Genomic DNA, 12,503 nt, shown 5'->3' with positions numbered 1-12,503 from the left:
AGTAAAATAGAGTAAATTTATATTGATCAAATTGAGTAAATGAAATTATTTTTTTAAAAAGTTGGAGATTTTACTATTTCTATTACTAAAATGTTATTCAAAATTAAGTATTTTCATTGCTAATATTTATTGAAGTGTTTACCTGACAAGTCGTGGTTGGCCTTTTACCAACTTTTATTTTCCATATTTTTATTGCAACTCTGTAAACACATAAAAACGATGTCCACCCTAGTGCAAAAAAGCAAGAATATAAAAATGTTAGACGAGCACCATACGCAAAATACAATTGACCTCCACTAAAACTTCCGACAATCATTGATACACCACCATGTAAACATTGAACGATACCAAACATTGTATTTCGGACACTGTTTGGAGCTTCTTTTTTTTAAATGAATTGATTTTACACTTAAAAATAGCGACAGACTTAATCCATGGAGAGTAAGTTGCAACGGTATGATTAAGCAAGGATTTTTTAAGAAGTAAAATATGAAATAACGAACCGACCAAAGAAATGTGCATATAATCATGGTGTTAAATGTTCCTCTAAATAATTTTATAATAATTGCAATGAAAAAATTTACAATCATACCAGAGACTGATCCAAACGCCACTGTTAAACCAACCAAAAGGTTCGTAGATTTAATTTCTTTCATAAACAAAAAAAAATAGTTTAAGTATATGGAATATAATAAACCGTTTACGAATGTTGTTATTAAAAAAACATCAACTTCAAAGTTTGACAATGTTTTGAGAAGATCTTTTTGAAATGAATCGGATCTAATTTCTTTTTGCGAAGATATGTTTGTGTTTTTGTACAAATATTGAGAACAGATGCACGATGCTATAATAAACACAATATTAACGCAAAACACGGCAAAATAACATGAAAGATCTACTTTTGGGAATATATTCATCACTTGTCCTGAAATTAAAGCTCCAAATGCAAAACCAATATTTAAAAACATATACTGTCTACCATAATCTCTTTTTTTTGTTGACATTTTTATTTTCCAAATAACTCCTGCATCATTATAGCTGTAAATACTTCCACCAAATGAAAAAACCAAAAATCCCAAGGTTGCCATAACAATGGTCATAGTTGATGAAGATACTGAAACATTATCCTTGGATGTCTTACTTGTAGAAAAGTTCATAGTGCTGTTAAAACAACAATTGCGTAATAATAAAGGGCATTGGTTTTTTTCTTTTTCTCCAATTTGTGCACTTATCAACGGAATTGATAATGTAATTAATGCAAATTAAATGTATAAAATTGATAAAAGAACTCGATAAGCACGTGTTTTGTCGGCTATTACTCCCCAAAAAACGCTCCCTAACATTAAACCAGCGTAAGAAAAAGAAAACACGTAACCAGCTTGTTTTAGATTTAAACCAATACTTATAAAGAACATGGTAAGATAAGGTGAAATTGATGATCTCTCTAATCCTGAAAAAAAGCAAGTGAGTTTTGCTGGAATCATTCCTTTATCTATATAATACCATCTACTCAGATCATTAAAATTTTCTTCACATTTTTTATTATTGGTGTTTAAATGAAAGTCCTGAGTTAGTTCCGTAGTTGAATTCATTTTTTTTTCATCTTTACTTTATTAACCTCTATTTAATTCTAACTTTTTGCTGTAATCTCTTTGTATAATGTTAAACATTAAAAATACAATCAACATTGAGCTTCCAGCAAACAATATGATTTTACAGAACTTTTTATTATTTTATAATTTAAGCGCGATTGTATTTACATGACAACTCTCCAAAAATCAGCAGGCTTTTATCGAAATTTAAAATAATCCGGAAACAATTTATTGTTTGTTATCTTTACACTGTATTAAAATAATTGAGTACTTAATTTTATAAAGGAATCTTATATAACTTTACCATTTATATTACTCTATAAATTACATATACGTTTTATATATACGTTGTAAATAATTTAATAAATAAGTAAATGTATTAGATCTACCGGAAAGTTCTGTCCGTTTTTATAAAAACAATTTTCGATGCATTAACAGATGTTTGTTTAACGCATGTTAGGCTCATTATTTTTGTAGTTTAAAGTATTCGTACAGACGTTGCAAATTAACTCAAACAAGGTTATTTTACGTTTTTCTTTTTTTTTAAATGATTGTGTAAACATGGCTACTGATAAAGTTCATCTACGCCACTTATACGAATTTCAACAAGGAAGAAATGCTACAGAAACATCTAGAAGTTTATTGAAAGTCTTTGATGAATGTACGGTTTTTGATAACACATGTAGGAGATGGTTCCAAATATATCAAACTGGTAATTTCAACCTTTCTGATCAGTCACACTCTGGGCGTCCATCTTTGATTGACAACGATATTTTCAAAAACATTTTGGAACAAGATCCTTTTCTGACAATATCCGAGATTGCAGAAACACTTAAATCAACTCAGCAAACTGTTGCGATCCATATTCGAATATAGATTTAGTATCGAAATATTTAAGATTGGTAGTACAATAATTTAGTCAGAAGAATTTGGATGATCGAGTCGTCATATGCATATATCTTCTTGCTCGGAACAGAACCAAGCCATTTCTGAACACAATGATAACTGGGGATGAGAAGTGGATTACTTAAGAAAACATCGTAAAAAAAGGGCATATTTTGAACCTGGAAAACCTAGCTCTTCCACATTTGAACTGAATAAAAGAATGTTGTGTACATCGTGAGGCATTCAAGGACCAATACATTATGAGCTTTTAAAACCAAACGAAAAGTTTAATTTGGAGAGATTTGTCTGCAATTGGATAATTTAAAGATAAAAACCAAAAAAACAAGGTCGACATTTTTCAATAGGAAGGACATCATACCGCATCATGATAATGCTAGACCGCATGCTGCTTTGGGGGCTCGTTAAAAAATTGCAGAGCTAAGCTGGCAAATTATGTTGAATCCACCATATTCCCCGAACTTAGCGCCCTCCAACTGTCGCTTGTTTTTGTAAATAAAATCTAGGCTAAGTATAAACTAAATTTTAACGAAAGGGTGTTTAAGCTTGAAGAGAAACAGCAGATTCAGCTTAAGTGAATGCAATGAAAACTTGCTAATTTGCGCGTTTTTATTGCGTTCACAAACATTACAAAACGGGGAAATTTAAAAAATCACTACTAAGAGAACAAAAAACCTACTCTTTTTAGCCTTGTGCACATAAGAAATAAATAGCTGTTGAATCTATTTTTATGTGGGGACAAATAAAAATCTAAATTTACTTACTAATTTGTTATAATCTTAAGTAATTACAAATTCGTGTTATATAGTAACTCGTAAACAAAATATTCTATAATCCATGTCATATGTATTATAATAGACTACATATATAGTAATTAAAATTGTGTACATATATTTAATCGTATTATAATTAAAAATAATAAAAAATTCGTGATACATAATATATCGTGAACAAAATATAGAATAGCATAATATTCAATATAATAGACTACTTTTATAATTTTTATTCTATAAATATTCAATTCTATAAATATATAAATATATATTATAAATATATAAATATAAATATTACTTTTATAATATTTAATTCTATAAATAAATATATATATATATATATATTTATATATATATATTTATATATATATTATATATATATATATGTGTGTATATATATATATATATATATATACATATATATATATATATATATATATATATATATATATATATATATATATATATATATATATATATATATATATATATATATATATATATATATATTATTCATTTAAAGGGCAGACAACATATTAAAAGCTACGGATTTTGGAATATACAAAAGTATTACTATTAATATCGGCATTTTTAAAAAACGCGAGAAACTTGCAGATTACCAAAGGTAATCTGCAAATCTTATCATCAAGAAATACGCTATTTTGTAACATAGAGTATTGTTTGTATAATTTCTTTACAATAACTTCATTTATTTTTAAGCCACGTCCTGTCCACAGTCTGTTAAGGTAACATAAAAATAGAAGAATTCTGAAAAGCAAATGTTAAATCAACATTGTAATTGAATACACATAAATATAATAATACATGATTTTCAATAGTCGTTTATGTACGTATAAATAAATTAATGTTTATTACAAGTAATTTTTTTTGTTTGTTTTGCGTTCAAGAGGATGTATTTCAATTCGGATTTAAATTTTACAAACAAAAATATGGCATCAATATGGGAATGTTCTTATGTCAACATATTCGTGAGAGATATCAATGAGATAGTTATAAATAAACTAAGAGGTCCTTTTTCTTTATTTATTTTTGTTTGGGTACCCTAAAAAGATCTATAGGTCTTGTTGTAGAGCATTTAACTATAATTGGAAGAGCATTTAACTATATCTTTCAAGCCTCCTTTCCCTCCGTTGGCGCAAAATATGCTCAGATCTCTCTTCAAAACCCGGATCTCTTGCTTTTAAAGTGAGCATTCTAATTACTGCGCCGCGACTGCAAATAAAAAATATATCAACAATATATTTTTACAATTCAATGGCACCATTGAAAAACTAAACACATTATGAGACTACATGAATACCCTAAACAACTCCATAAAAATCATGCTTGACGTTTGCAAGCGAAGTGTAAAATTTATAGACATTAAACTATACAAGTTGGAGCTTTAAACTATCCAAATCAATACTACATAGAAATCCGATTAAGAGGATATACTTGTTACTCTGCTAGGAATGGTAAGTGTGTGTTCTCATTTACTTAATATCTAGTGCGTAAATGGTAATATCTAACGTTCAACACATCCTGCTCACCCTGCTAAAAATGTTGCTGATTCCCTAAAACTTGATGTGAGGTTAGGATATTTGACTTTCAGTAGTGTAGTCCATAATATTTCAATATTGACTAAAGATACGTAGGTTCTGGCGCGGAAACTTGAAGTAAGAATGTGAACCTGACAAGGGGCGTTAAAGACGATTTTCCTCTCCCAAAAACGTCATTTGTCATTTGTGAATTACCTTTTACTGGTAATTGTTTTTTATGTCCGGCTATCCCATAAAGATAATAGTAAAATACACAGAATACTTTTTCACAATCATTCCCCGCATCCTAAAAGCCATTTCCTCACCCTAGAGACGATAATATTATAATCTATGTAACGACCTCAATAACAATTAAACTACAAATGCACCACATTGTCTTTGTCTAGTAACCAAACTTAATAGATCACCGTCTAAACCAAGCAACAACAGATGCTCTAGCTGCGTTATACTCGGGAATATGACACCATACAAACTACACCCAAATGAATAGCATATGCTTCCACGTGATGTAAAACTGGCCACTGAAAATACAGATAGTATTCTGGAATAAAAGACTGAAGGACGCGCAAACATCCCTTAGACTTTTGTTCTAAGAAAAACAGTAAGAGTTTAAAACTCTACTGTTTTTTATAGAGTCCATACTTATTTTTTAAGTTTTTAACTTTCGGCTTTAGAAAAGATCACTAAATTACAACAAGAGATTACAATAATTAAGTTAGAAAGGAACATTGCTGTTTACTGTACAATACTAACAAATGCCTAAACCTTATGCCATACACACAACGGGATAATGAAAATGTAATACCCAACGACAATCTTTTGGAATATTTGTAATGAAATTGTTTATTTGTAATTTATTTTGTAATACAATATATGTAATACAATTAAGCAATAATATATGGATCAACCATACTAAGATACACCAATTCTTTTGTTTACCCTTAAAACATATTCAGTTCTTGAAACAAACTACTGAAATCTAAGTCCTAATCTGTGGGTTTAACACTTTGTGGCTAGCTAAATTGATAAGCCTCCGAAAAAAATATCCGTAAATAAAACATTTTATAGACGAAAAACTGAACACAACGGACCTTGCACAAAGCACAAACACAAAATCAAACTGGACAAGAGCAACCCACACTCGATATGTTAATAACAGATTAAAGTTCTACATAAAAAACATTAGATTCTTCTAAAGAATATAAACGAAATCAAGAAGAACACTTTTATGATTAGAATAGATCAAACCCAATAATATATGATAAACTTTCACTGACCGTAATAGAGAGTACTATTTTTAATTACAATTTAAAATAATACTCTCAGTTTAGAATACAGAACAGATCAAAATCTTTCTTAAGAAAAATGACAATTTCATACTTGCTAGATTTATTAGTCATATGATAAAACATATTATACAGAGGTTTGGGATTAAATCAAACTAAAAATTAAGAGTTAACTAGAGTAAGTAATTTGATTAAAAGGTTTTCCCGACTGTCAGAAGATATAATGGTTCGAACTTAATTAAAAAACGACAAATTCTCACTGGCTAGAATTAGTAACTCATTTCACTGGCTAGAAATCTTATATGCGTATTCTCAGGCAAGACACAACTCAAAGATTTTTGCACGAAACACACACGCAACTAGGTGAAACCTGGGGTACTTTGAAGAACTGCAATGTGATAACAGATCCAAATTTTAACTAAAAAAAATGACAAGCTTTTACTAATTTAAAAAAATACTTTCAAAGTTAGAATATATAGTTGTCAAGTCCTTAATAAAATCGAAAAATTTACACTGGTTAAAAACTGTAAAAGTATACTCACAGTTAAGACATAACTCAATGACACTTGTAAAAAATACACACGCAACAAGCACAAACCGGGGTAATTTAAAAAATTACCATGTGATAACAGATTCAAATTTCAGCAAAAAACACGACAAATTACTTTTAACCATATCCTCTAAAGAGATATTTTCAGGTCAGACATAACTCAATGATTCTTTCACAAAACACACATGCAACTTGGCCAAACAGGGAGTACTCTAAAAGATTTACAATGCAATTTTAGTTCCGAATCCTATTAAAAAACAACAAATTTTCATTGGTTAGAAACTTTAACTCAATTAAAAAGGATACTTTCAGAATAGAATATAGTTATCGATTGCTAATTTAAAAACAACAACTCTAAGCGGCTAGAAACTTCAAAAAGATACTTTTAAAGTTTCAAGCGTCTTTAGATTAAATAGTTTCAAAGCGTCTTTAGTTTAAAAATTTAATTAAATTAGAAATTAAAAACAACAAGTTTTCACTGGCTAGAATAGTTACGTAATTAAAAAGGATACTCTCTCTAAGGTTAGAATATAACACCAGATCCAACTTCTAATTAAATAAATAACAAATTCTCACAAGCTAGAATCATAAACTCAATCAAAAATGAATACTCTTAGGTTAGAATATGTAATTTTGGTAATTACAATAATTCACTATTTTACTGGCTTGAAATTTTCAAAAAGATACTCTCAGGTTAGACATTAAATTAAGTAAGAAATTAAAAAGCATTAAATTCTCACTGGATTGAGTTATTATTTCAGTTAAACAAAGATACTCTTAAGTAAGATTAGAAAATTATTTCGCCTTTATTTAAAAAACGTCAAAACCTCTGGAAATTTGAAATTATTTTCTCAGGTTCTAACCTGATGAATTAAATCAGAAATTAAATTTAAAACAATAAATTTCCTAAAAAATTTAAAAGCGTATTCTCAGGTTAAACATCAAATTGAATTAGAAATTAAAAAACGATAGACGAGAATAGAAAATAATAAACCAGAATAAAAAGCGATAGAACAGAACTATAAATCCTAATTCAAAAATGAAAAATCCTCACTAGCTAGAATCACAAATTCAATTAAAGAAAGATGCTCTCAGGATAGATTACGTAATTACAAAACCCTTATTAAAAACAAAAAACTCTTACTGGCTAGAAATTTTCAATAGGATACCTTGAGGTTAGACATTAAATTGAGTTATGAACTAAAAATGACAACTTCTCACTGGCAAGGATACCTTGAGGTTAGACATCAAATTGAATTATGATCTAAAATGACAACTTCTAACTGGCAAGGATACCTTGAGGTTAGACATTAAATTGAGTTATGAACTAAAAATGACAACTTCTCAAGAATTACTACTAAACTAAAACTGATACTCTTATATCAGAATACAAAATTTTTAAGTCTTTATTTAAAAAACGACAAATGCTCTAGAAACTTTAAATGTGTACTATTAGGTTAAAAATTAAAATATAAGTGCTTAAAAAGGCGTTAAACTAGACCCTTATTAAACTAGTTTATTTTGTAAGTTTTTAAAAGAATAAGTACATAACTTTGAGAAATAGTCGTAGACACATACCTCTTGCTTGTCGGTTAACGACAACCGACTAACTCGTTTATTAGAGGCAATAGCTCAAAGTTAACAAAAAAATAAAACGCTTGGCAGGCAATCCCATGGCTGAGAACTAGGTTGAGTTTTTCGTTTGCCGTCAAACTTAACGGAAAAAAAGTAAATAAATAAAACTAGACACAAGGTAGATTAAAGTAAATGTTAGCATGAACATATTTTTAGAGAATTTTGATGATAACTTAAATTTAAGCAGTTCTGAGAAAAAGCTCTGAGGAAAGTGAAACTCAAAGAGATGATTTATTCTGATGACGTATTAGTTAATTAAAGATTAAAATTATAGTTTGCGATTATAATCATAATACATGCAATCATAATCATAATACATGCAATCATAATAGATGCAATTATAATCATAATACATGCAATCATAATCATAATACATGCAATCATAATCATAATACATGCAATCATAATCATAATACATGCAATCATAATCATAATACATGCAATCATAATCATAATACATGCAATCATAATCATAATACATGCAATCATAATCATAATACATGCAATCATAATACCTCAATTTGTAGATTATAACATGTGGTATCAAAGTTAATAAATAAATGAAATAAAGATTTTAACCTATAAAAGAATTTAAATAAATTTTATTTTACATTCCTTTTGAATTTTTTATTCTAAAGATTATTATATTATTTTAGAAATTGTTGAAGACAATTCAAATGCCCCTGATATTTATTTTTTGCCGGTAGATTACATTGACATTGATTTTTTTTTATTTTAACAAACAAGCATAGAAAAAAAAATGATTTCATTTAATTCAATTTAATATGGATAGCGAACTGGGCTACTGTAAATGGCATAAAACTCAACCATTCAAAGTGCAAAGCATTATTAATAGAGTATTCTGCCTAATCAAGTTGCAAGTTCTTCTCCAATTCTTTTCAACTCTAAACTCGAATTCAGTTGATTGTTAAAAATATTTAGGAGTCCTATTAAACAAAAATCTTAACTGAGATGATCATTAAATAAATACTTTATTAAGGTAGAACCCTACTTACTAAATTGCTTTAAACAGATTGGTCACACTCAATCAAACTTGCTTTAATTTTATAAATCTTACGTCTTGTCTCAACCTGTACCGTGCCCCTATACTCTTATTTTACAGTATTTCAGGAAAAAAAAAAGCCCTAACTGTTCCATAAACAATCACTTAAAATTATTAAAATTGATGCAATAAATTTGCACTAATTTAATATATGTCGAAATTTAGTAAATATCGAAGATTTAATTGATAAAACAAATTTAAATTTACTTAAAAAGAACACATCTAACCCAACACACGCAATAACCTCAAAACTCAAACTCCAAGTAAAAACGCTGACAGATTTTTATTTGAAACCGTTAATACTAGAGTTTATCAAAAATCATTTGTTCAGAAATATTGACGTACATTTCGTGAAGGCATCAAAGCTCCATATTTTTGTAAGTAATATTGCTGGTACATCTCCCACTTTTTACTTAAAAGGCATATACTCTAGACACAACGTGAAGAAAAAATTGTAAAATTCATTTGGCTATGCAATGCAATTTTAAATAAATATTTGTAAAATAAAAACAATAAAGCTTTTTAAATCAATTTATATAGCATCCAATTAGGCTTTCCGAAAAATCAGTGTACACATGGTTTTTATAAAAAGTTTAACATTACCATCTACTATAACGAACATGCTAACAATGTACTTATTCTTTACAATCAAAAGCTAAATTTATTTCTAACGCAAAAAAAAAAGGAATAAAAATGGATTCATGAAAAATTCTAAGCTTTGTGTTCTGCTACTCAACTCCCATAGAAAGAAGTGTTCGTTTACTCGTGTTCAATGTGCAGCAATAAGTTTAAACTCAATTTGCAATCATGGTGTTACTTGGCTCCATCGCTTCATTTGGTCAAGAAACCTACCTTATTCAGAAAAAAATGCAGGGCTGACGACACGGATTTCGAAGTGGGCACAATCATCAATTTCTAACGAAGTTTTTTTATATCTAGAAATTTCTTTAAAAAAAAGAGCCGTTAGAATATAAATTGGGGGACGAATGCCCCCTGGCCTTACCACCCTCCTCCTCCCTCGTGTCGTTGGCTCTGAAATGTTAAACAAATATACAGAGAATGTATATTTGTTTAACATACAAATATACATTCTCTGTATATTTGTTTAACATTGTTCAAATGTTGTGCACCTGATTAAAGCAACTCTGCATTTTATTATATTTATATTTATTAATCACTCACTATATATAATACAAGGTAAATTATTATAAAGTTACATTTTTGAAAAGAAATAAGTGTATCTTTGAATATTTACTTCGAGAATATCTTTGAATTTATAGCTTTAAATTTTAAAGAACCATTACCTTCTTTAACTCCTGAACAATAGATGTTAACTGTTGTAGATGAGAGCACTCGTGCTTTCTTTTTGTCTATCAGATAAAAGTTATGACCACTCAGACCGTGATTAACTGTTTAGCTTACCTTTTTTCTGTGTTCAGTATGCCTTGCTATGTTCATTCAGATTGTCGATCCTCGTCAGCTTCTTCTGAGTTAAAACAATAATTTTTTTCAAAAGGAATAGCGACTAGCAGGACAAGCTGTTATAACCCATTTGAAAATGGGCAAGTTGAAAGACACAATGGCATTATTTGGAAGTCAATATTACCAAGTCTTTAAACTCGAAGTATATCAATATCACCCTGGAAAAGTGTTTTAGCCTATGCACTTCTTGCTACAAAATCTTTATTATATACCTCAACTAGTTGTAAATTCACACGAAAGTCTTCTCAACTTTTAAGAGATCAATCAAAATAAAAAATTTTTAAAGATTGTCATTAGGTTTTTCTATTCCTTTCTGGCTAATTACCCCAGGACCTGTATTTTCAGGACTTGTATTTATAAAAAAAATGTGCTATAAAGTAATGATAATGACTCCGTAAAGAGGTCCAACTCATTAAAGCAAACCCTCAATTTGTAAAATTGTCTAATGGTCAAGAAACTACTACTAGGCTGCCACATTAATGTTAATCTAGTTTATAACTTTGATGTTTTAAGAAAATCACTTAAACTAGTAACTATGCAATATGAAACGTTGCCAGGCTTTTTAGGTGTAACTGTTAACCAAATAAAAAAATCCACATTTGTATTGTAAAATAAATACTTAACCTAGTAAGTAATCCAATAAAGTTATCACTTTTTTCCATTTTATATTTATTATGGTTAATAACATATGTGGTGGTTGAGCTATCTATTATATGTTCATAGCAACCCAAATTTAAAAAATTGTCACCATTGAAACTGCAATCCTCAAATTAGTAAACAATGCAAAAATGGTTTTCAAATCTTTTTTATATAATGAGTTATTATTTTTGGCCAGTCTAAGCAAATTTTGGCCCACTGTGCAGAGGTACCAAATATGGTCGGGGGTCGTCCCTAATATCAGCCCCTGGCATAGTATATAAATTTTATTATAAGGGATGACTATGAATTAACTTTAAGAAAAAATTAGGTTTGAGATGGCTCAACTTCAAGAAAAACTAAAACATAAACAACTTATGAAATATTTTATTAATCTTTTTTCTTTTATTAACGAATAAACAAAATATATTACTCTAAGGTAATTGTCTATGTAATGTAATTATCTATTGCAATTTAAAATGTAATTACAGAGTTGTATAAAATATCTTTCAAAACCTTATGCAGTAATATTAAGCATCAATTGCCATCTATTAAATTGCTCATAATCTAGCTCTTTTAATTAGAAACCTTAACTACTCAAAATGAAGAGGTTTAAATACGTGATGTTTGAATAATGGAATGTACATATAATTTCTGCACAGATTTTCTTTGAACTTGACACAATGAGTTCCAACGATTGTTGCATCGTAATGTGAGGAACTACCAGTTATCTTCAATTTACATTCTTTCACTGAAATAGGTGAATTGTAATTTTGCTATAGTGCTTGCAACTGAAACATCTTCTATTTTTTCTCATGACTTTTTAGTGCTTGGATACCCATTTTTAAAAGTTCAATTACTTTGTAGAATGGCTTGCATATAGCCTGGGTGTTTCTGGGTAATTTCTCCGTTTATTAGCCAAGAATCAAACTTAGGATAACTGTCTTTATTAAACCACTTTTTTCTTTGAAATAACCTTTTTTCTCCTTTTTACTAATAAATATAATAAAACAAATAATACACA

The sequence above is a fragment of the Hydra vulgaris genome, chromosome 06 (assembly GCF_038396675.1).
Source record: "Hydra vulgaris chromosome 06, alternate assembly HydraT2T_AEP".
Taxonomy (NCBI): domain Eukaryota; kingdom Metazoa; phylum Cnidaria; class Hydrozoa; order Anthoathecata; family Hydridae; genus Hydra; species Hydra vulgaris.
Note: the sequence above shows the minus strand (reverse complement) of the source record.